This window comes from Bombus affinis, chromosome 5, assembly GCF_024516045.1.
Source record: "Bombus affinis isolate iyBomAffi1 chromosome 5, iyBomAffi1.2, whole genome shotgun sequence".
NCBI classification, from domain to species: Eukaryota; Metazoa; Arthropoda; class Insecta; order Hymenoptera; family Apidae; genus Bombus; species Bombus affinis.
Window position 1 is genome coordinate 13,504,446 of NC_066348.1, and position 26,454 is coordinate 13,530,899.

General features: G+C 39.8%; 1 protein-coding gene and 1 long non-coding RNA gene across 3 annotated transcripts in view; one reads left to right on the forward strand and one right to left on the reverse strand.

Annotated features, from left to right (window-relative positions):
- LOC126916045 (uncharacterized) overlaps nucleotides 1-18,516 on the forward strand; it is a 57,076-nt gene extending 38,560 nt beyond the window's left edge. Inside the window, exon 2 of the long non-coding RNA XR_007710399.1 lies at nucleotides 18,163-18,516. This is a non-coding gene — a long non-coding RNA (uncharacterized LOC126916045). The remainder of the gene's footprint in view (nucleotides 1-18,162) is intronic.
- The window catches only part of LOC126915993 (serine/threonine-protein kinase NLK), a 218,200-nt gene that overhangs the window by 23,487 nt on the left and 168,259 nt on the right, over nucleotides 1-26,454 (reverse strand). The gene's annotated exons all lie outside the window — the stretch shown is intronic.

A 26,454-nucleotide genomic window follows, 5' to 3' on the forward strand; every position in this document is an offset into this window, starting at 1 on the left:
CTTCCTTCGCTTCTATTTTATTTTAATTCGTGAAAGTATCTCTTAAATTTCCTACTATTTTTTATTAAAACTCTCCGTCCACATACCTCGGCATAAAATATCTCGAATCTACGAAGATAAATGGTCAAACCAAACAAAACGTCTACGATATCGATGCCAAAGTTTCCGTACGTTTACCCCGAGAACGTATTACAAGTTTAATCAAATTATAAAAATTCCTCGCTATAATATATACCAAACCAAGTTTAAATAACTGATTTTCTAGCAGTCAACCATTAACATTACGTTCATCGTATTCGTATATTAAAAGCAGCGCTGCTCGAACTCACATTCTCACCCTCGTTCACCATTCTTGGTTCCCCTTAGTCGCGAAACCGCGAGGCGAAACGATATGTGTTCAAGGCAGCAGCGGGGCTGGGGGTTTGTTATACATAAGCTGGTATGGGGGATTGAAATGGGGGCGCGAGTTGAATACAGGACAGATTACCGGGCCACCCCTCGGAGGGTTTACGAAAAGGGGTGGCAGCTTGACTAACGGACGTCGAGTGTCGCGGAGCTGTGGATAAACGCTCGTGTAATCCCTTCCAAATGGACACGCGTGTCGCTTGCCAAACATTTCATCTCGAGTAACCGTTTCATGGGAGTAATAATTATTTCATTGTCGTTCCGTGGAATATTATTCAATTTCACGGCGGTAGAATATTATTGAATTCCTTTCTCGAGGAGGGGATGGGTGGAATTTTTTTTTTTAGTAGAAATAATTTTAATTTTTAAATGGAGTTTCGTACTTACCGGCTTCCGCGTTTCCCATTATATCTTTCGTCGGATCGTCTGATATAATATATTATTAGTGAGATTTATTTATTCGGAATTATTCAGATAAGTGGATCCTTCGTGAACTTCAGTTACGATTAATTACGATTTTACGCGTAGCTTTCACGAATACAATTGTACGTATTGTTAAATATTAAATTAAACTTATTAAGAGTATTTAGAGGGAAGGTTATACTCGTAGAAAACAAGCAACTAGTAATACCTTCGTTTTAATAAAATCCTGGTTTAGTAAAGTCCAATTAGCTTAAAAACTCGCAGAAAATATAAAATGGCCCGTTAAAATCTACTTTTAAAATTCAATTAACTTTCCGCGTGTAACGGTACATATCCGAGAAGAAATTCCTTATTCAATGCTTCGTGCTTAAAAATACTACTAGATTAAGCTTAAAATTTAAAGCACAATTTGTCTTACGTACAAAGTTACTTACGAACTGCTTAACACGTACCTTTTGCGCGGTAGACTTTAAAAACCATCTTAAACAGTTGGTTCCTTCTCAAAAGAAGAAACATTAATCAACCGTGTTTCTTCCTCGCGTAAAATTATGAATGCAATTACACAGGGATCAAAGATCGTCAAACTTTCCAGAGAAAGCACAGGACGAAGAATCGAAAATTTTGTAAACGCGCGACGCTAAGCCAGTTATTAACACAGCATACTCGTACCATCTACGTAGCGCGTTAAATGCGCACTGTGGAACGTTACTCGCGATATGCAATGCGCATTACGGCCACGGTACTGAACAGTGTGACTCCCATTCGCGTAATTATTTCGTCGCCAGTTTCTCGTGCATCCCTTTCTTCCCTTCGCGAAGCTCAGTCTCGACGCGACACTGCCGTGGATGGAGACCGATCGAGCGAGAAACAGAGTCTTCATCGTCGTCGACAAGCGTGTAAAAACACGAGCCTTTTCATTCTCGCATCCTGGCTGACGAGCGAGGAGCATCGAGGAAAAAAGCCACCTGACCGATGCGAGGGAGTGGAAAGAATCGTTGGAGAAAGGGTGAAGGAACGAGAGAGAGGTGAAACGAAGGAGAGACCTGAAAACGGACAGCAACGAAGAGAGGTACAGTGGTTAAGGGTAGGTTTCGTCGAAGGGTGAAGAGAGACAAGGAAGCGTACGAAGAAACAGGGTGGTTTTCGAAGAATCGAGAGTACAGTAACGCACGAAAGTATGCGAACGCTCGTAGAAATATTTGATGAATATGCGCAATACAAAATATATAAATATAATTAGGTACGCAAGTTACGGGAAAGATTTTGAAATTTCATTAGAACTGCAAAGAGGTTCGATTATTACGATCGGACTGGTTACGTTTCGGATTAATGTGAAACCTGATCGGAAAAGTATTGAAATAGTCAAAACAATAAGCCTAAATCAATTTTTATAATTTTGTTGTTTATTCTCTGTTTGATTATTTAACGTTTAAGATAGCTGTTCGTGCTGCGGATGAATGTTTTTATGAAACGTACGTTTGCGAGAAATATTTTTAACTTCTATGCACGCTTTTACATGTGTTTCAAATTTGATCGACGCAACGATCGTGACAGCGTGTTTCATTACAGCGTTAATAAAATGTCCACGTGTTTTGTACGATACATGCACATGAAAAATTTCCTATGGCGAGAGTTGAAATGTTTTCGCGAGCCACTGTAGAAGAGTATGGAGAAAAAGAAGGGGAAGACGAAGGGTGAAAGTCGGCGTGGAAGAGAAACAGGAATGACACAGTCGGGGGTGGTGAGGGCAAGGGAGTGACGAGGGGCTGCAATAAGAGCAGAAACATCGGTGCCAGATGAGTGTGCCGTGAGTCATGCCGCATTCAGACCTCGACTTTTCTCTCTCCGCAATAAAACTCGGTAATATTACCGGGGTAATCTGCCCCGTGGGTGCGTCCGGTTGCGAATTCACCCGCCGGTAATTAAAGTCTCTCTCTTGGTCCCATCTCTCTTTCCACCGCAGGACTTCGCACACCCTCGCACTAATAACTCGAGACGCGGGGTGGTTATCCTCGATGCACTTGTTTTGTCGATTCTACGAGCGAGGTAGGATTATTATCTGGGTTAGCCGAGCTTCCACGTCTTAAAATTCAATCTTGAGGCATACATAGAGTAATGAAATATCGTTGTATATTATGCGACAGCATTAGCTTTTGATATAATAGCGAAGGAACGAGAAACTATCGTGCACTTGAGGCTGAGCAAGAAAAGATGTTCTCACGAACGAGAAAACGAATGGATATAAAAACCTTACGGTAAGATCTCGTTTGAGTCAACGAAAAGTTATTACGTAAGAACTAATGACATGTAGAACGAAATAACGATTTTAATTAACCATAAAGATTTTAATGAGTTGTCGATGATTTATCGTAAGTCGTGTATGTTCATCGTACCTCTCTGTTTCCATATGTTCGTTTAGTTTATCGGTTGTATCGGCGCGTGTGAAAATAAATTTTTACGATAGTGGTTAGCCACAAGGTGAATCGAATTTGCGCTTCGCGTGACTTGTTCGAATTCGCTGGTTATTCGCTTTTGAATCTTTTACACGGTGATTTTTAGACGCCGCTTGTTTTACCACCAGTAGAATTTTTAGGTAGCAAGCATGGCGGATTTTCGTGAATTTTGTTCGTTTCGATGTTTGTTTTATATTTAGCGGTTCCGACACAGTATAAATATGCATACTTTTGGCTGCGCGTTTTTCATTGCTCTAACGAAGGGAATTCATAGCGTTTACTGTTTTAGTTGGTAACGTTTGGGCTTCGATTATTGTCCAGCACACGATACAGTCGATGGTATAACGATATACGAGCCACTAGAAAGCCAAGCTGATCGCGATTCCACTTTTCATCCATTTCTTAATTTCACCGCGTATTTAATTCTCATTATTAAGATTTAATTCTCATGAAACAAACGATACGCTCGCATAAGTTGATTCGTCGAAAGAGATGAGATAAATAGCGATAAATTCTAAAATATACTTAAAAGACAGCGTTTATAACATCATCGGTTTTCTGTACTTTTCAATTTATGAAAGTGATTAATGTGGCTTCTGAACAGTTCATATAGAAATCTTTTAACCCGCTGACGGTGTGATGGAGTATGATATACCACAATTATTAATCTTCCGTATTTTTCTCCTGCATCGCGCTTCTTTATTTCAACAAGTATTTGTTCTTGCATATAGTAATTACGAAAGCAACTAATAGTTCATCCTAGGTGACAGAAGAAGCAACGATAAGATGCAAGGTTCGCGTCATATAAAAAAAAAAAAAAAAAAAAAAAAAAGAGAGGAAACTAACAAATTTGCCAAGATCGCGCTGCGGTGGAAATCCTTGACGATGGTTATAATGAAAATTGTCTTCTGCATTATGTAACTTTGACTATCTTCTTCCACCGGGCGCATTCATCGCACGTGTCTACGAAAATAAAACGTCCCAGGGTTTTCTACGAATATACAGGGTGTCACCTGTCAAGCGGCCGACGTGGCCTTACCTTTGCGGCTCGAGGACGCGTGCAACTATTGTTCGAATTCGTATGAAAAAAAACTTCGATTCAAAGGGAGATGCTCCGCGCCGAGATGAATTGTTCCGCAAATGCGGGTGTTACGGGCGGACTTTTAAGATTGACCTCGTCTCCTTTTCTTTTTCTTTCTTTTTTTTTTTTTTTTTGTTTTCAGAATATAAAAGTCGAGGTATCTTTGTTTTATCGATAGACCGCGGATTTTTATGCATTTCTGAAAAATTTCGAAGAGCAAATGTGCAGAGAATGCGCGTTTACACGCAAAGTTACATAAAATATGGAAAGTTTAACGCCTATTATAATGTTTAGTAGGTAAAACAAATTCCTGCTTGGTTCCATTTCTTCATTTGCCTTTATAAATATTAGAATTTGCACGAATATCCGTAGTCTAGCTATCGGGTTGAAGATTACAGCGCCGATATACGTACTTTTTTCTCTTTTCTACACGATTGAAGTTTCTTTTTTACATATTTCTGTCTTGGCATTTCTTTTTCTCCTCGGTTAATGCTGCGAGGTGTTTTACGTTTGGACGTTACGTAACTTCGATTTGCGACGCTCTAGCAGACTGCATGCTTTCTATTTGCAGTGTCGTCTGGCGTATTCTCTTCTCATCGTCAGTGTAATAAAGAAATCACGTTTAACGTTACTGTCAAGTTTTAGTTTCCTTCGTCGTCCGAGTGATTTAGAAGAAGCTTTGCGGAAGTATTTAATTCGAAATATCCCTTTCGTCGATCCTGATTTTTACCAAAAATAAAAAAAAAATGAAGTGCATATATCACGCTTTCTTTTGTATTTATTTACAAATTCGTAGCACATTCAGCGCAATGTGTTCCTAGAACCATCTTCTTAGATCAACCTCCTTTAGTAAGGAGGTTCCAAATATTATCAGATGATTTACATATCCTTCGGTTCAATTAATCACCGTCTTCTCGAATTCCAATTAAATCCCAAATAGTTTCTACGAAATGATATTATAATTTTTTAGAATTCCAAAACTTGTCCCTCCGTCAATTTCTCCTAACGTATACTCCAAACATCATCGAACGACATACCACAAAGTTTTCAAATCCCACTAAATTCTTACGAAAGCGATGCTAAATTCTTTTAACCTGAAGTCCGTACTATAACGTCCATAGTACATTATATAGTGTATTATTATATAATTGCATTCATTATCGTAGGAAAAAGACAAAAATGGATCGAACTTTAAATAATCTCGTAGAAAAATCTAACGCTACTCTAAAAAAATAAACAACGAAATTTCCCACTTTCGAATCGGTCCAGCCAGACCTGTTACCGGTGTCTTTCGTTTCATATCGCCACCGACAAAATTCGTTTCTCGCGACAAAACGCGTCAAGCGTATTGTCGACGCGTAAGTCTATCGACTTTCACGCGTCGCGCCGAATCGCTAACGTTTTAATTATCAGCCGCGTTACGTCCGAAGGACGCAGGATCCCGGCATTATGCGTGGGCGTTACATCCCGCGAGATAAATAACGGCGACGGATTAACGTAATAGAGTGATTAATCGGATGCGAGCACGTGCTCGACGCTGGATTAGAGCGTTTTACGCCAGGAACTTTACCGTGTGCTAGCTGGACAGGTCGGATCACCGCCGCGATGAAACCAGTTCTAATGGCTACACGGAAATTCCCAATCTCTGACGGGTTACCGATGAAACGTTGTTAGCTACACACGCTCTTCTATTGGAAAATGGATCGCCCTGCTTTCGAAAATTGATATTGGTATAAGGAATTACGTGTCAAAGGAACGATACACCTGGCACTATTTCGTCGATTATTGTTCCATGGTAGATTCGAGTTAATTTTAATTTATTCCACAGAGTATCATATAGGGTGTTTGCTTTTTGTGATCTTTTTTGTTATTCAGATAGGAATTGGAATTTATAACTCGATTAGTAATCGCTTGTTTTTGCCCTTTTTGTTTCTCAAATATCTATTTTCTTGGATCTTTCTCGTGATAAAATCTGGCTTCTTTGCGGTAGAGAGAATTTATGATTTATTACAGTTGATTCGTATAAAAAGTAACTCGAAGTCTGGGAAATATTAATTATTACCCACAATGATAAACTATTAAGATACTTTGTTTTGTTTCGTCGGTTATAGCTTGATTGATAATGACAATTTTAATACGTTGGTTAATTTTATCGATTCAAAGATTATCTACTCAAATTTGATAAAAATATGCATCACTGTCGATACGTATAATTTCTCGTCTCAATCTTATGCCAGTATTTCTTAGAACACTTCAAACTCGCCTTGCTTATTAAAAAGAGGATTAAGATTGGCGCGTAAAAATTGAAGGAGCGCGTCAGAATTATCGCGGTGGAAGATGCGACTTTCGAGATACTATTTTCCCAAAAAGTTCATAGTTACGTGTAATAAATTTTTATGAAGGAAATTCAGTCTCTTTTAAGAAAGCGCGTTTCTCTTATACAGTTGCGGTTTTGAGAAATGCGCGTTGAAAAATTTGTCGACCCTCCAGCACGGGTATTTATAGAGAGATATTTCTATCCGCGTGAAAATAGTATCTTCTACCTTATGCGAAGGTCGTCGACCTATTTGTTCCCGATTTTCCGACTTTAAACGACGCTTCCTCTCGAGCAGTCTCGTAAAACGTCTCCATTAATCGTGACTTAATCAAGTGGAAGGAACCTTCGGAAAACAAACGCATAAGTTTGTCGCCAGTCATCGACTAAGATTTACGTAGTCCTTGCGATGAAAATATGGAATCTTTCCAAAGTTCAAATTGGCCGATCAACTTTTCCCTCGTTTTTATATCTTTCGTTTTTACAAGTCTTTTTTTAAATATCAATTTAATATCAAATATTCGGATCTCCATAGTTTTTTGTCACAAAAATATGGAAACCTTCCAAACTTCGAGTTGAATAATTAACTTTTCGATAATTTCTCTTTTTACAGATACTGTACAGTATTTATTTAGTCGGTCTGGTAGTGTAGAAATTGGACTTGGTTTTACATAGTTTATAAACATAAAACAAAATTGAAACTGAACCAACGGCTGACTGGAACAGCACAGAGACACAAGATCGGTTCTTTCGATACGTCTCCTCTTTCTTTTTAAATATTCTATCTTTCTAAATATTCTTCCCATTGCACTACGTTCACCTATTCATTCGTTCGTTGTTTCGATCATTTCGCTATTCATTGTCGCTCTATTTTTTACTATTTTTCTTTTTATTCTGAATTTTATTTCTTTTTTAAATTCGCTGAAATATTAATCAAGATTCTCTTCGAATTTACATCGCATTCATTAAAGACCGACCCACGTTAAACGTCCCGAGAGCGAGACAAAAATGGAAATTTCAGGTTTCAGGTGGTTTCGAGGGAAAAGACCGCGGTTATCGGCCGCGCTGAAAATAATCTCGCGACAAACAGCTTCTCTCTTTGTTTACGATGTAATTCGGGCGACGCGACGCGGCGAGATTGCGCGCGAGTTTCAAAATTAACCGCAAGGTCAACGGAATCGACCATCGAGTGGCGATCTCCGTGCGACACGGTCGAGGCCAGTCTCCGAGATCTCGAACCGCCAACATCGAGATTCCAACCTAATCGATTCCTCTTTTTAAATTGTTCTGTAACTCGTGCCGCTCGAATCGTTTGAACAAAAACGATCTTTTATATCTTTACACGTTTTGCGTCTTTATCAGAAATTTAGGAAGTTTTAAGCGTCTTTTTTTATTTTCATTTAGCTTTACTTTTTAATTTAGTTTAATTTAGTTCCTCGATTTGGAATCCTCGTCATAGGATTCTTTTACGCGTACAGCGAGTATCGTATTTTTCATATAAAATATTCCCACAACTAATAATCCAGTTGAAACCATAAAACGTTTCAACAACTCTCCATTCGAAAACCAAGTAGCCTCCAAACCAAATCCTCGAATAGCGACTCTCAAACCCTGGGAATCTTCCAACCACCTCCGTTCAATTTACGATAACAAAAAAAAAGAGCCTGCTTTTCAATACGCAATATATTCCCACCATCAAGACGACGAAACCGCAATTCCAATTCCACGACACAATTCTTCTAACTCGCTCATAAATATACGAATCTCGTCCACGACACGCCGCAAGTAGTTCAGTTGCTCGGTGCAATTTCGCGCGAGTTCCCGCTAACCTGTATATTTTTTCATACGCCGTTCTTTTATTCCTTATTCTCGTTTCGTTCTATTAAGGTATCCCTTACGTTTTTTACCATTGCTCGGCTGATGATCATCCACGACACACCACAAGCGTATTATAGTTCCTAGGAATGATTTCGCGTGAGTTCTCGATAACAGTTAGGAAGAGAAATCGAGACCAAGTGGGAATATAAGCGATGGAATACGTCACGCCAGGACGATTTTACGTCGGTCTGTGGCAGCGTTATCGGGTTCATCGCACCCGAAGAAGCCGGCTATGCGTGCCGTTCCCGCCGCTCGATTCCTCATTTCTCCTCTCCAGGGACGATGAGGTCGCCACGGCTACCAGAGGCTAACGCAACAGCCACGCGGGGATATATCGTACCGAAAGTCAAGGACGAAGGACCGGCCGGCTGGTGTATTAATTCCAAGGTCATCGGTGCCTTCGATCGTTCCTCCTACTCACGGCCACTCACAGCCGCCTCTGCTTCGACTATGCTCGATCGCGCGCGGAATACGTGTCCTCGACGTCGCACCTGTTGTCGACCTCCTCTCCCCAGCTCATCTCTCGATCGATTTCCATTTGATTTTCTACGGTGAAGTTTGGCAGCAAGCGACACGTTGAAAAGGAACTTTAGCGTCTTGATATTTTTGTATAAGCGTTCCTTCTCATTTCGAGCTTTTCAGTATAGTTTGTTAATAGGAAGACGCACACACGGTGGTGAATCCAATGGATCTAGGCGGCCTTTATTAAGAAATCCGGATCCTCGTGTGTAATTATGTTTCTTATATGTCGAAGAAAAATAAGAGAATATTCTTCCTAACGCGTTCTTTGTTGGAGAAAAATTGGAAGCGTCGAAAGTAGTTTACAAGAAAGTTTGACTCTTGTATCGCGGGGAAATTTAATAGCAGAAAGGTAGAGATAAATTTGAACCTTGACACTTTCTTCTTGATTTATACGTGTTTCGCTTGGGGAATAAGTCAAAGAACAACTTGTCCGGTGCATTTTCTTTTCTCTCCTTAAGAACGACGGTGCTCTGTTTAAAAAGCGTAGACGCAGAAGGAAATAAAAATGTCTGCAAACCAGCGCGGTTTCTTCTTTCCTCTCTCTATTTAAATATTTCTCTCTCTAATTAGATATCTCGATTCACCTCTTCTTCGTTCCAATTGCAAGTGTCCACAGAGGAGATATTTTTTTCTGGGGTACACAGATCGCAATGATTGCTTCGCATTTTTCTGTGGAAATTTGATACAACGTTTAAGAAAGTTGTAATTAAACGTATAAACGTATAATTAGTTGTATAACGTTTAAAGGGAGATGTAACAGATGGAATCGGTACAGTATTCTTATTAGAATTCGTATAATGTTTAACCAAGTATGACGTAGCATACCAATTGGTACGTTATTTCTGTTGTAGAATCGAAGCAGACGATGAAAATTATTGTTTCGTTCTAATTAATTCCGAGCACTGTCACTATGATTTGTTTGCTTGTGATATTGATCAGAGCTATATGGCTCGGCGAGAGAGCGAGCCGAATTGTCGAGTCAACGTTGAATGCTAGTCAGAAATAGTTTTGAGGTTCCACGTGCATAGGCGGATATAGGTGGATAATAGAGATGATGGATATCCATTAATGAGAAGCATTAGTGAAATTGGAGAGCAGCATTTCGATAATTCAGGTTAAGTGTTCAGAATCAAGCATATTATATACTAATAAGTCATTGGTCGACTTTCAAATGCACAAAATGAGACGCATCAACTAGAACTGTCTTACATAAAATCGACGACGAAACGGAAAGAAAATTTTTAAACGCGTTTCTTCGTTTCATCCACCCTTGATATTCATTTAGCATTCCGTCTTATTAAATATGTAAATCGATTCCGTGATTTTCCCAACAAATTTTATTTACTTATATAATACAAATTTAATCGTAAAAATAATTCTCAGGATCAAGCAGCGAGAAGAAAAATTGCAGATAGCTATTCTTTGAAGTATTTGAGAATAAGATGAGCTACCTCTGTAAAGCTGATAAATTTGAAAGAACTGCATTAACTCGCTCATCTAATATCATAACAAAAAGTCCATACATTTTATACTGTAATAACAAAAAATTCTGATATCCTGCGTTATATATACTACGATATTTCTCATATCCTACGTTGTAGCGATAAAAAGAAAACGTCAAACTTCAACGAAAGATGGAAAAATCGCGATCACGTTCGGTAGAATGGACGAGGTTGGAAGCTCGTTAGCTCCACGTCGACGTTGAAAGGCTCCATCGTTGACGCAGCTTCTTTTTACCACCCGTTAATTACATTCTTGCCAAGGAACGATATTTAATCGAACGCGTGAATTTCACCGCGAATGATTATATATTGGGACACCGAAGGGATGTAGGCCAGAAACCATAAATAGCGCGTCCTGTCGCAGCTGTCGATGCGGAGAACATAATGTTCGAGACATAAAGGTCGGAGACGTCGAACGTTTCCATCCCTCGAGGGAAAATTCAATTTTCAAACGTCCCGCGAGCTTGTTTCAATCCCAAAGGAACGATATCGTTGGTACGCGTAAGATTTTGCAGCGGGATTACGTCCGATTCGTTCGATTCGGCTGAGATTCATTTCCTTCATTCGCGAAATGGTACACTGATCTTGCAATTTTTACTGAAATTTACAAAACTTTAACTCGTGTAGAATTGTTCGAGATTTTGAAGTTACCTAAATGTTTATCGTTTGTACGATTACATTTTTAACTTTACGCATATTCGTCTTGCATTCCTGCGCAACTGACGTGTATTTAAATTACCACTCGAATAATCCAAATGCATTTAACGGTATTTTCAATGTTTCCGAACGATAATTTCAATGAAACCCAACTAGTTATTTCTAAAACTCTGTTCACGGATATCCATTCGATCATCTCTTCTCTCGCAACATTTAACTCTTCTACTGTATGCAGAGTTTAATTTCACGAGAGAAGCCCCGAATGTTCTCGAAATAGGAGAGGAACATGAAAAAAAAAAAAGAAAATAATCGAAAGTTGATTCGAACGTGTTATCGAGTGTCGAACGAAACGGCGCGGTGGTATTATTTGCTGAATACGAATGCACACATATCAGATGGTCGAACAGAGCGGAATAAAGAGCAATCGCAGCGGAGAACGTGTCGAGGCACGTGGGATGTGATGAAAAAACAGAGGGAAAAAGAAAGAAGAAAAAATAGAAGTAAAAAGCGCCAATAAAACCGACTCGATCTATAAAAGTCGATTGGAACACGTGAACGCCAGCATAATTCAATGTTAACGCGTCCACGTGACCACGCGTCATTCGCATTTATAATCCTCGATATTTATTCCTGTCGCTCGTTTAATTAACCTGCTAATGAAATTCAACTCTTTCTCATTTTGCCTCCCGCAAAAATATCTCCATGCTCTTCTTATATAAATAATTATTTAAAACGCGCGTATTCAATGAAAATGATCGTAAAAATCGCCACTTTCAACCGAATTATATATACGAATAATTCTGAAGAGAATGTTGTTCGGCTTTTTCATTAATTACGATCCTTTGTAATTATGCTTATGAAACGTGAATTTCGTATCTTTGACGTGTCGTGAAAACGGGACAATGTCTGCAATACTTTGTTTTCGTTGATTACAGAATGCAATTGATTTTACAATATTTAGTAAACTGATGAAATATAAATTGCATGTAAATTTCGAAATTTCATTTTATCGCTTTAAATTTGCCAGAATTTTTCAGGCCTACGAAAGTTTCATATATTTTTACGGTTCGAGCGTTCAATTTCCTAATACACAATTAGTGTATCGCCTACGTTATACTACGTATAGCATAGCAAAGTAAAGATTCTACACAGACCAGTTTCCTTTCACAAATCCGAAACATTTTAAATTTGGTATGTCTTCATCCGTTAAAGATTCTTTCGTGCGATCGTTGATTCGAACCACTTGCAAGTAGAATACTCTCGTCACAGATCGGACGGTCAGACACGTCCATAACTCTGTGCTACCTTCGTCTTTCTCTTCCCTTCCTTTCTAATAGAAACGTCGGGTTGTAGCAGGCTTTTAATCGTTGAATGATAAAGTTTATGCCGAGTAATATCGATGATCAAAACGAATCTTGGAATAACTCCCACTTCTTTAAAAAATCTCTTCTTCTCTTCAACTCTGAAATGATTCTTTCAACTTTTCAACGATCCACGCAGGATTCTTTGATCTTCTCAATCATATACCGCACTCCTAATAAAAGATTATTATTTATCGTTGTCGTTGTGCGATTGTTAATTTATATATAAGGAAAATAAACAGCTACACGTAATCATGCTTCTCTCACAATAGAAGTCGATATTAATTTCGCTAAAGATACTCGCGTATGTTTCTCAAATTTTATTGCTAATCCCAGAGACAATTCGACCGACCTTGTATCACACCTGTTCTTGTTACGCGCAACCAAAATCGTCACTTGAGTTTCGTGAATCGTCCTTCATGCTGAATCCTTCGTTCACGCGAGCTCTCACTCTTAATAGTCTTTTAAAACTCCTCCACTGATGCGATCAAAAATACAATTAACATTCGCCCATGACGATTCTCAACGATTAAAAAAAACGATATTCCTTTAATTAAACCTGCACGCTAGGAGCGTAACGTCCAACAGGAGACGAAGAAAGCTCAGGAACAGCACGACTTGACAACACGAATGAAATCCGCCCGCATTATTTCGCACTTCTCGGCTGGCGGCCGCTGAAAGGCCGCGTTACTATTGCGAAGTTTTGTCGCCGGCCCGTTCTTTCTCGCTTTCGTGTCGCGGAAAATACGAAAAAAAAGAAAAAGAAAAGAAAGAAAGGAAAACTAAGGGCCGCCGCCGGCCTGAAACGTCAACGCGGCGAGCGTTAATCCCGTTTCTTGGTTGCTTTCACGGGGACAAGGCGGGGTCAAATATCGTGATCTTGTTTGAGAAAAGTTGAAGCTTAATTAAAACGCGAGGAAAGGGGGGCTTGGCTGTTGAAAAGCGCGAGCGGAGAAACGAAATGCGAGAAAGAAGAGACCTTTCGCGCTTGAACGTTCGAGAAGACGGAATTATTAGACGCGACGCTGCTCAAAAGCTTAGAAGCCTTGGTTGTGGAAGAGGAAGTGTGAGCACGGTTCTGATGCATCGTCTTTTTAAGCTTCCAGCCCTCCGGAATATCACGTGGCACAGAAGTTGCGTGTCTGCGCGGTCTATTTTTGTTTTATATTAGCCCGTATATTAGCTTCAAATCGTTTGTTTGTATTTAGTATCGGCCACATTTGCTAGATTAAAGGAAAACATTCTCGCGAGTTAAAACTTTTCTTTGTACGAGCAAACAAAATCTTTTGGTTAGAACGACGATTTTATTAATTATTATTATGAATGTAAGTATTATAAAAAAACCTTCGACGTTCATCGTCTCATTGCGTAAAAGAACGAAGGGTTCGACGATGCTTGTTAGCTGCTTTCGAAAATGTTCAATTTTCATTTGATCGGAGAAAAGCGCGCTTTTACGTCAAACCCTGCAACGTGTAAAGGGCGATACAAGAATTTACAACGTCGATTGAAATCTATCATCCGCACCGCAAATACGAATTTCCAATCAATCACATCCTCCATAACTCACCTCGACAACCTCCCCCCCAAAAAAATTACCGCAACTCACCGTTCGCGAGGGAGAAAAAAAAAGCAGAAAATGGAAGAAAGAAAAGCAAGATTTAAGTGGTAGAAAAAGAAACCACATCCTCTAAAGACCGAAGACTCTAACAAAATAACAGACTTCCTGTTTTAAAAAGAAAAAAGAAGAAGCAGGATAAACAAGAGAAATGGCAGACAGAGATAGCGACAGCCTCTGCCCTATCGAACAAGGATCGGCTTAATTAAAACATCATGGATGGAGGATAGTTAAGGAAGCGTGGAAGACCATCGTAGAAGAGGAAGGAGCGAGGAGGTTAAGCGAGTTGGAGGAGAAGCCGCGGCGAGCAAACCGACCGGATGACGGGGTCTGGGGTCACGGATGGGCGGTGGCAGGACTGGTTTCGGGCCAGTCAAGAGGAGAAGAGCAACTCTGCTGCTCTATCTGTCCGGGGCTTTACGTGCAATCTTCTACCGGGTGGGAATGTTCGAATGCACCGAAACGTTTCTGCCCCGTGAGAACATCCGATATCAGGTAGAAAAATCCTCTGGAAACTCAAAGAGAAGAAAGAGAAGAATCGTAGTCCTCGATTTCCTCTTTCGTTCTCTTTCTTGTCTTTCGTTCTCTTCTTTGTTGTGGTTTAGAGTCTCGATACTTTGAACGTTCAGATCGTAGTGGAACATCGTATAGACAGTCCGATGCGCTTAAAATGACGATAATTTACTTATTGGGGATTGCAATAGGAACAGGAGAATAACACGTTACGATACAACGGATAAATACATCGAAAGATACACGTCGAAGATACGTCTAGTTCGTTTTATGAAGAACGCACCTTTAGACGTCTGATAATTTTAGCTCAAATGGTTAAGGGCAGTCAGACTTGTTTTCTTAAATAGTTGGAACGAAAAAGAAATTTTTAACGTCACGATGAATCTTATTTTGCATTCTTCTTCGATGATATTTGATAGCAAGAGCAAACGATGAAAAATACTTCGTTCTAGAAATTTTCCTTGTAAATCTGTGCCGTGTGTCTATTTCGATGGATAAGAAAGACTCGTTCTGAATTAAATGCGTTGCCCGAATCTAGCTGTAATTCAAGCGAGCTGCTAACTTGCCGAGTTCCTTTCTTCCCGCGGGGAAAAAGCAACAATCACGGGGAAAGGATAGTCGAGAAAGAATGCCGAGATCTTCCCTTACGTTTGACGCGACAGCTGCTCGATTTCACGGAAGTTCCAGTCGAGGGTGATTGAAGACATCCGCCTACACCCTTTTTACCCCTATACTTTTCTCGATCGATGTCACAGAAAGCGTAGAGTCATTGGTTAAAAAGCTATATCACCGTTCTAGTTATAACAAGTTTAACTTGTACGCAAACGTATATCCTTTAATATCGAAGAATCAGTGCAATAAAGTTGAACGAAGAGTAAGTAGGATAAACTAATACGTATACGTGACACGTGTCTTACAGCTAGCGCAAAATGATTTCATATACAAATTAACTTACAAAAACATTATATTCTAATAATTTATCTATATTTACATCTTTGAAAATATGATTTTGTAATATTAATTTCTGTATTTTTTTTATATGATAACTTATAAAGCATTCACCAAGATGCATTCTTGATATAATTAATCTCATTTTTCAACAGTTCAAAATCAAGTTCATCTTCGTTTGAGCTAATTTCACTTCCGAAAACCATTTTTTTAGGTTTTCTGAACTATAATACTTTTGCCATGATCGTCGAATCCGAACTAACGTCGAAGACCATACCATAGTTTCAATACCATAGTTGAACCATACTTTCGGAGGGATATGGCATTAAATATTTTATCTCCATTTTAAAGTCTAACACTTTACGCTTCCTAACAAAGAACACAAAGAGCTAAGGAACCAATTTACGAACCAATATTGCACTCTCATCGATTGGAGATATCGAAATCTAGCATAAACAGGGACTATGACCTCTCGGTCGCCACTGGAGTTGCAGCACGGAATGCCGTGGTGACTGAAAGTCGCCTCTCCAGTGTAAAGGGTTAAACGAAGCTCGATTAAACATTAATTATCGTTGCTGATCCACGCACTCGACTCTGGTTGATCGATGATCGTTGGTTAAATGAAGAAACTCACAACCGAACGTTTATCCTTCTCTTAGGAAATTTGTAAATTTCTAAATAATAGTTTGTCGTTAAAGATCTTTTCTTTCATACATATACGAACGTTTTGCAAAACTCATCGTTAACTGCAAGTATCTATTCGATACTGTAACACATAACATTTAATAAATCGACATCAGCAACTACGATATTCGCTTGCAGCGAAGAGTTTTAAAGCACAAAATTATGGAAGAAATTATGGAAGATTATTCGCGAAAGAAAGGTTTGTCACAGATGTATACAGCTGTATACAACATCTGCAAATTTTTATTGGAATCTCAAACAACTGGATTCACGTTCCGTCTTCGACGACTTCGCTCTTTCCTCCTGTTTATCCAAGAATTAGCAACAAGGACTCTTTTTTGCGAGTAAACAGCTTGCAAGTAGCGAAGTGCTCAGGGTGTTGACGATCGCATTAGACGTGAAAATTAATGCAAATCTTATAAGAGCGTAATTAGCACGTCGAGAATTGTTCCAGTATTTCAGCTTTATTATCTGTGCGATCTAGTCGCACCCTATTTCGTCTAACAGTGTCCCCGGCCGCGTTTTCTTCTTCTTCCTCTTGTCTCGAATTAACTCGCCGAGTTTTCCGAGTCCCAGATCCATCCGGTATGCGACACGAACTTTCATGCGCCGACACCTGCTTACATCCATCTTGCCAACTATCTGTCTACGTCAAAATTACGCCCACTTTCTTCGTTTCGATACGCTCCATTTTTAGGAATCGGAATTGGTACACGGGCTACTTAAGTTTTCGTTCTATTCTTTGGTCTTTCGTTTAAGGATTCCTGTCCGTGGTGGAATAACCGTGTCCTTTACAAAATGGTAACTAAATTTCTATTAATGTACATTCTTTTTGTAAAGTTTGTTTTACGGGTATCGTGCAAAGTATTTGTCGATCACATTCTTCGAGAAAGATTAATCGCCTCGTTAGAAATTTTCTAGGTAGATCTCGATCTAAATGAAACCAGAAGAAGATGCACGTATCATACGCTCAAAATCGAGAAAATATTATGGATAGTAACAATTTTGCTAAAAAAAATTGTAATTTATTTAATGCTCGATGGCAAATATCAAAACTCTATTAAAGGTAGGAGATATTCAAAGACTTTCAAAAGCAAAAATAGTAAAAGAATCACATTCTTCTCTATCCTCCCTTTCATTAAACGAAATTCACATTCGAGAAGAAGGGAAAAGGGTGCTTCGACACGGGTCGGTAGTCGAAAAGAAAAAGGGAGAAAAATAAAAGAATACCGCGGAATTATTATTCAAAGAAGCATCTTCATCGGAGTGTGTATAATCATTCGCCGTGTCGTGATGCTTCTTCCGGAGGCGGAGGAGTATCGTTCAACCGCGCACAGACCGACGTTCCTTCCTTTGTATCCTGATTCCTGCGCATCCTGGCGCGACACGCGCGAACAACGGAACCACCCGTGACAAATTACCCTCGAAAACTACCGGCCGAAAGAGAAACAAAACTATAGACACCGGCATGATGTATTAACGCGCCGACTTCCATACATTCGTGGAGGATGGGCGGGTGGAAAAGGGGCGAACACGGAGACACCGGGTTTTAACTCGCGTCGTTGTTTCTGTTGGCTCTTTGACGAATTAATTTCGACGAAGCAAACCCAGCGACTACGCGGTGTTAACGATGGCCCGGTTTTTCGGAAAGCAAACGTTGCTCGCAATTGGCGAGTAGATTTTCGACGGTGCTTCAAAACAGAGAGGGTTTCTTGTGTCTGCTGTGGAAATTCGAAGGGTTTCATAACCTTTGTCCCGTTCGCCAGAATTCTGGTTTTACAGGGTTTTCTTCTTGTTTGTTTGCAGGCTGTGTCGGGTTTGCGGAGGATGCTTCTTTGAGATTTTAATTGGTTTTCGCGTGCACCATGCTGGGACAAATCGTGGGTTGCTTTTGAAAGTTTGGAAAATCGTGACGACGTCGGCGAAAAGGATCGAGAATACGTAACATCGCAGAATTTATCGATCGCGTCGTAATGGAATTTATACTTGTGGATTCCAAGAATTCGATACAGTTTTAAGAGCTAATTCAACTTACTTCTAATATAACGTACGATGTGAAAATATTTGAAGGAAATTCGTAAGTAACTCTATATACGTCAGATATATTACAATAGTATTCAACTTCAACAACCACGTTTATAAAAATAACCGCGAAGATCCTATGTTAAACTCGTTATAAACGTACCAACAGCATCCTTATCCTTTGGAAACTCTTGTTACAAATGCTTCCGATATTATCAACGTCAATTTTTATTGAAACAGCGTCACCTGTATTTTACTTATTTTCTATCGCGTTATATCGCTTTAATCTCTTATCGCATAAAATCAATTTCTAATTCTAATTCTATGGATATGTAGCATATTTAAGATCCGTACTACTAATATCAAAGATCAAGACTCCCAGAATTAAAAAACATCTTCCATCAAGAATCCGATAATTTTTCGTCATAGCAACATGTCGATTTTCCGAGGGAGCGTGTTTCTTTTTACTCGCGGAAACACGACCAGTCGACGGAATAGAACCGCGATAAATTAACGCGCGTATCTGGCGTGCCACGCCGTTTCCTTCTCCCTTTCGCGACCCTCCAGCTGCTCGACGACGACGATTTCGTTTCACCCGAGTGCCACGGACAGCTCTCGTAAAGAGAATCGATCGCGCAAAACCTAGCCCCTCCAGCTCTTTCGGTGTTTCCAACCTTCGGTAAAATGCTCGATCGATGAATGGAGTTTAACATCGTCGATTGCCATCGATGGCATATACCTGAATATTTTCGACGTTTCAACGTTCTGTCGCTTTGCATTTTTGTTCGACTAAATTGCCAGGGCTGGTGGTTTTGTTCAATGGTGAAATGCGCTCATTAATATCGGAACATTGACCGAGATTTTTAATTCCGATTTGAAACGATGCATATTTTCCGATTTAAATAGCAATGAAGAACAAGGATTTTAACGTAAGCGTCTCTTAGGTCCCGAAAGAGGAGAACATTTAAAAATCGACGAAGAAATGTTAAGGAGGGAAAATTATTATTAAGAATGATTTCAATTACCGAGTTTTGTCTATTAATTTGCGATATGATTCGTAATTTAAGCATTTCGAATTGTGACTTATAATTTGACGAGGAATTTTCGTTTATTTATAGGGAAGTTACAAAGGAATATAAAATGTTGAAAATGTTTAAGCGAGTTTCCCTTTACGTCCATGAAAAAACGATGTGAGTAAACACTCTCAGACTAGTCACGATTTAAACACGCTAAAATGTTCTAAACTCGATGCTAAAGATACTTGAGACTTTTTTAAGAGAACTTTTTGGAAAAGTTGATCGTTCAAGAGAATTGTAGATATAAAACGGAGAAATACGAAGGTTAAGTTTCTTACATCTTATTACATATATCTGGCTGGTATAAATTTCAGTTAATCAAGTACGTGGTGCACTTTGTTCGAGGGTGGAGGGCATATTTAATTTAACTGGTCTTGGAAATTCCACGAGCACAAGCTACAAGAGTACAGAGTATGAGAACAATCTAATTTTACTCCATACTCGTCAGACAAATTCTTAGTTGCTCTTTGTTACTTGCACGCTAAACGGTACATTAAATCTACGCGACCCAGTTCCCTCCGCTCTTTTATTCAGAAAGCGTGACTCCGTTCTCAAAAATCGTGACTCTGAGTCAGCATCGTGTGACACACCAAAAATTTGGGAAGTAGGAATCTTGCCAGCCAGATAGTCGACGCTTGGCATATCCGCTTGCTCGTGCATTAACCTGTAACCGCCAACTAAACGATCTCTAACGAAAAGGTGGAACATAGATCCCATGGAAAATTTCATCAGAAATATCGCAAGAAAGTTTAACATGCCCGACTCGTATAAGTTTCCTCGCGTTTTTCTCAGAACCTCTGGACCACGTTAAGTGCCACGTCGATTAGATTCTCGTTACTATTTCCACTACGAGTTGCAACTAATAAATTCTCTCGTATAACAATAACAAGCTTGGTAATAAAACAAACGAAATCCTACGAGTCAAATTTATAGCCTGCCACTCGAACGATCTACGCTGCAAACAAATACGTGAAATACGACAATAACAATCGTAAGATCGAATACGTGAGATTTACGCGTATAAACAATTTCGTGACGAAGTGGATGTTTAATTCACGAAATTTCGCAAACGTTAGCAAACTTTCGCGACTAACTGTACTTCCAAATAACATCGAATCTCTCTTTTTTCTTCGACGAATATAAATATTCGTTGTGTGCCACCTTGCACGTGTCCACAGCCTCGATAATTATTACTCGATGGCTGTGTTCCTTTCACGAAAGTCTCTCTTCCCACGCGTACTATGACGCTCCCCGTTATTTGCATATCTCCGCGTGACACGGCCGGGACAGAGCAGACAGAACAGAAATTGCGGGGACGAGGAAGAGAAAGAGAGTCGCAACCCGATAAAGGGGGTGGAGAACGCGTCGCGCCGGGGTTGCTGAAGAGCGGAGCGACAGAGGTGGAGGAAGAATCGCGACCGCTTTAAAGTAAGATTTTTTTCGAGCAATGCTTTCGAGCCTACCGCTTTGAGAAAAGAGTGGCCGTGGGTTTAATTAACTCGGCATTCTTCAGCCGCTGGGGGATGGACCAAGTTGAGGAAGCTCGGTGTACAGGGTGGGGGATAGACTTTTTCAAAATAATTACACGACGATTCTGCTTGAAGAGACAGAGAGAGAGAGAGAGAGAGAGGACGCGTCTCGTCTGTTCTTTTGTCGATCGATTTGAAGAATTGCGACGCCATCGCAGCGACGGAGGAGACTGTATGGTGTTTCCGAGACATTAGGGCGTGTCGAGAAATGTTGCGTGTTTTGAAAGCTCCGTTTGTTAGGGCGAAATGGAAAGATGGAGAAACGGAAGGTTTATTAACGTAATTTGCGTAGAAATATTTTTCAGAAGAGATATAGGTATTGTTTATTTTAGTAGATGGGTTATTGATAATAATAGCCAGAATAGCGATATCGTGTCATGGTTATATTCTGGACATAGACCGGCCAGAAACCTTTATATTGAATTTCTACGAATTTTTTTTACGAATTGCTTGGATATTATAGATGCAGGTTGCGATCAAAAATTTCTATACGGAATTTATGCAAATTATTTACGCGACTTTCGTACGAATTTTTATACGAATCGTTCAATGTTGAATGTCTGACGATGATTAAGCATTTTGACAGAACAACAAGTTTGTATCTATCTTCGATATTCTATTAATTATTACTTCCATCGATCGCTCTACGATTTATTCAAACACGTGGAGCGTTCTGAAATTCGTACGACATATAAGCCAACGATCCTAATAGACAGCGCAGAATTCCTGAAATACTTATCCTATATCTCGGTTTTACTCGGATACTTGCCTAAACATTTCTCAGCAACTATCAATAACGACGCACCACTCCACCCTTAAGTATTCTCGTCTTTAAGGGCGCGCAATAACGCGCGTTCCTACTTTTACAGGCTTCTCTAACCCTTCACGCTTCTTCAGTAAAATGTATTCTTTCAAGCAATCCAAGCATCTGCTATTTAAATAACCGAGATAATCGATATTCTACGAATTATTCTAGTTGCAGAAACTACTTGTTCCATCGAGCACAGACGGAATTTCATATCCACGTAAATTGAATAACAGCAAAGAAATTTTTCAATAAAGATTCGATAATAATCCAAAGGGGAAGGAAAGAAGAGGATGGTTAGGGACGATGAAAGACGCGTTGCGAGCATTTCGAAGGGAGCGAAGGAGAAAATTTCCAGGTTTTGATCCACGTTGAAACGCGACTTTGATTCTCTCCGACTGGGATAAAAGGGTTCTTGTCGAAGGACAGACACGAGTGGTGTCGTTACTCCCTTTTCACAGTAAGCTTCGCCACCCCCGCCCTGCCCGTGGAATTTTATTTGAAAGGGGTTCATCGGTAGCTCCATCTCCGCTACAGTGGAACTTCTTCGCGATTCGAACGTATTCGCTAATCTTGAAGGAACTTTTGTAAAAATTACATTATTGAGAAATATTAATTTTCCACGGTTCTGGTTATTCCTGACTAAAATTATTTCAATCTCAGATATCGGTTCTTATATGGTAACTTCTTTCATTTGAGTTACAACTGCCACGATCTCCGATATATTATATATGCGCGTGTGTGTGTGTGTGTATTTATTCGACTATTCGCGGAGAGACGCGATCGCGAAAGGAAGCACGTCAACGGGAGTCGTAAATTCCCGTTACAATTAGACAATCGACACCACGAAATGATCGATCCCCTTATTTCTGTTAGGATAATAAGAATGATTCAGTGAGTATAACACTGAGTTTAACAGGTTATAATATTATACATTTCCGACAATTGTATATAGAAGCTAGTTACGCTGGTGCGTATGTATAAGTTAAGTAGGTGACTGATCTAAGGGTGGAAACTCGATTAAGAGATGTCAACTGTTCGAAAGGTTGGAGAATCAGTGAAGTTCAGTGACGATGCTGTGGCAGAGGAAAGCGGATTTGTTAATGACAATTTTGGCTAGGAAAGTGAGGGAAATAGACATTGCTTCTGATTGGATAATAAGAAGGTTGGTGGACTAGGAAGGGTCTTAGCCACCCCCGACAGAAAGTTGTTAGCGCAAGATACCGAACGTGAGGAAAACCAACTTTCCCGTATCTTCCCGTAGTAGACGATGAATGTAAAGAACACTTGAAATAAAAGATACTTGTTTGGTCTGAAGGACCTCAACTATGAAAATGCCAAGATTTATAGCGGGTCCTGAAGGCCGTTGAGGATACGCAACAAGGATGTGTAGACATCTGGCTGCCGTCTTGCCCACAGCGTGGAGCCTGGTTTTTGGACAGAGTCGCCGAACGTAACAATATATATATATATGTAGTAACTTAATGGGTCTTAGAGGAAGGACAAGTAATGATGTTTTAGTTTAACAAGCAATACCGAATACAACGAACTGATTACAATATCGTCGTACGTCTTATTATCATACTCGGCTCTCAACTTCATACTCTCCGGCTCCTCCACTCACACTCTCCGGCTTCTGCACTCACTCTCTCTGACTTCTCAACTCACTCTGTACGATTTCTCAACCGACACTGTCTCTAGCATCCCTTAGTTTTTTCTTCGCCCCACCACGCATGTGTTCCGCAAACACCCGTGGCCAGAGTCACGTAGGCCTTTTCTACGAAACTATTCGCTTGAAAGGACCGACGACACATTGATGGACCCGACGACGCCTCGGCTCTCGCGACATTGTTTATGGTTCGACCGATATCTTAGGCCTTTTTGTCCACGATACTACATATATACGTACATTTGCGTTGAAATTTTCATGGGAAATTTATTTCTGTAACTCTTACCGGGCCATTCACTTCTTGACTGGGCGGCCGTGTTCCGGTTTTGTTCGTCGTAACGCGGCGTTCCGCGTGAATATTCGTCCGTTTTCGTTGCGTCGATCGATCTGACGCTTTTGTAACGAGCGTTTCGAACGAAACGGCAACGAAAAAAATCAAGACAGCAATAGCGGGAAGGAGAGTAGGAGAAAGAGGTAAAAGAAAAAAAGAAAAAATAGAGCGAATTAATACGTTTGATACGGCTATTTCACTTCCGATTGCGCGAACGCTGATTGATTTAAAGCGATCTTGCCGTGGGCCCGCGTTCCTACGCTCGTCATCGCGCGCTGTACACCCGATTCGATTTAATTACGCGGAAACGCGTTTCCATTGGGGAAACGAATGGAAGAGTTCGACTTTTGTTGCGTTCTTGTTCCTAGCGAAAACGTTACCTGTCGTATCGCAACACTGTAAACCCGAGTACTGTATTCCTGGCAGACAGAGAGCAAGAAAAAGACGAGGATATTGCGAATTCGCGAGAGCAATTGTAATCTGTTTCTTTTTTTAATTAGATAAATTTTTCACTGAAATTTTTAAACGCGTTCGTTGAAGATATTCTTCGTTGATATTGTTTCGTCGATCTCTGGGAATAACTTTGTAGAAACGTAGAATTCCAATGAACAAACACATGGTTTCCATCTTCTTGCGAATATTTTAGTCGATAAGATAAATTTGTAATCGAGATCTACTAAAGTTTAGTATTCCTCGTTGATACTTTCGAACAAAGAAAAAACAGCGTAGAAAGTACGAACTTGCAATAGAATAGAATAGAACAGTTTCTTTTTCCTTACGAATACTTTGATAGTTTAGGAGAAACGAAGATTCATTAAAATAATTTGCTAATCCTTCGGTAATTATGTCATCCATTACCGCCAATATTTTAGCATTTAAGGAACCGGAATCTCCGGTTCGGTCTTAATATATTAATATATACAAATGTCGAAGATTGAGCAAACTCTCTTGCTAAACGCTTATCTATTTCCATTTCCATAACACGAATTTACGCAAACAATCAGGAGAAAAGGCGGAGAAGACGATAAAGCGCAGCAGGGACGAGTGAAAATCATAATTTAGACGAGAATGAAGGGAAAAAAGAAAATTGGGGAATGGGTGAGCTAGACAGAAAGTGAGATGGATCGTTTTGCTCGGTGAGGCCGCAAGAAACGCCTTGAAAAGCTCCGGCAGTGCCAGTGCTGGTAGTTAGACTTTCAAATGAGAAGGGATTTAGCGTTAACAAAGAAGTAGAAACAAACGAGGGAATATATCGTGGCTGGTTGACTACAGGAACAGCGAGGAAAAGGGTTGACGGCTCTCTTAACTCTTGATAACAATTATCGTTGCATACTCGAAGAAAAGCCGGCTAAAGTGCAAGCCAAATATAGATCAGGATTTAACGAGAGATTTTTCACGTAAAATTTGCGATCCTAGTGGAAAGCGTACGTATAACGTGGCAACTTGAAGTTAATCGAAAGAAATTGAAGCAGATAGTGAAAAGTCGTTGTATGTCGTATACGTAAAAAAAAGAAAAATGATTTTAAATTTATTATAAATTTCACTTACGATTAGAAGCAACATTTTCGATGTTCGAACTATCGACGATTAAAGTATTTCGATATTACCAGTTACGTAGTGAATTATTGTGCAAGAGGAGCCGGATATCTTTATTCAGATTCGTCGTTAATATTTAAGAGAAACAAGGTTTTCGAATGAAAGAGGAAAAAGGTGAAAAAATTAACGTGTTATCAAGCCATGTAAATAAAGTGAAATGCAAAGGAGCGAGGCAAAGTAGAAAGAGACGGTCACTGGACAGACAGACTTGGCTGACCATAGTGAAAGATGGTCGAGTAATTCGACGCGTCAGACGTTGCCAGACGAACGCTCTAACATCACGGAGATCCAGAGATGATCCCAAGGGATGAATAGAAACGATCCTGTTTACTCTTTCCCTGGTTCAACGCTGCCGGCAACACAACGCAGATATTTACAAGAAGAAGTTTTATCCACCGGGTTTCTTCCTTTTTCTTTCTTTCTTTCTTTCTTTCGTTTGATTTTTCTCTGCTCGTGATTCAGTGAATGATCATTCGGATTTACGTTCCTCTCTTCCTTTCCATTTCTTTCTCACGTTTTTGTTTTCTTCCCAACAACGCGAAAGAAATTCTCCACCCTCTTGTTTCTTCGCTCGAGAATTTCTTTCGCGTTGTTTTTGAACGATCGCTTGCGAAATCCACGCTTGAATAAAGCTCATCCCGACAATGGATATCTCTGCAAGTTTCAAGGAATCGATATCATTCCAACACCGAGTTTTCCACCGTAGAATCGTGGAAACTTGATCTTTTCAGGTCTTTCACGGTTCGATCGGCAAAGCTAAGCTTAATTAACCCTTAGGATACTCGACATTGCTCCAATCTTTCCTCAACTTTATCGAATCTTGTCTCTTCGAATTCGTAATCTGCGAATCGTACATTGTCCAAAGAAGTTGCACGGTTTTCTTAAATTTCCAGCAACTCTCGAAGAAAGAATGGAATTCGAATCTCGATTTTTATATCATTCTGAATATACGTTTGCTACGAATATCCTCTAATTTCTGCATATATTTTCTATACCATATGGACGTCAAAATTTTACGCGATAAGTTTCCAAATATTCTCATGATTTACAGATTTATTCTTTTCTAACGC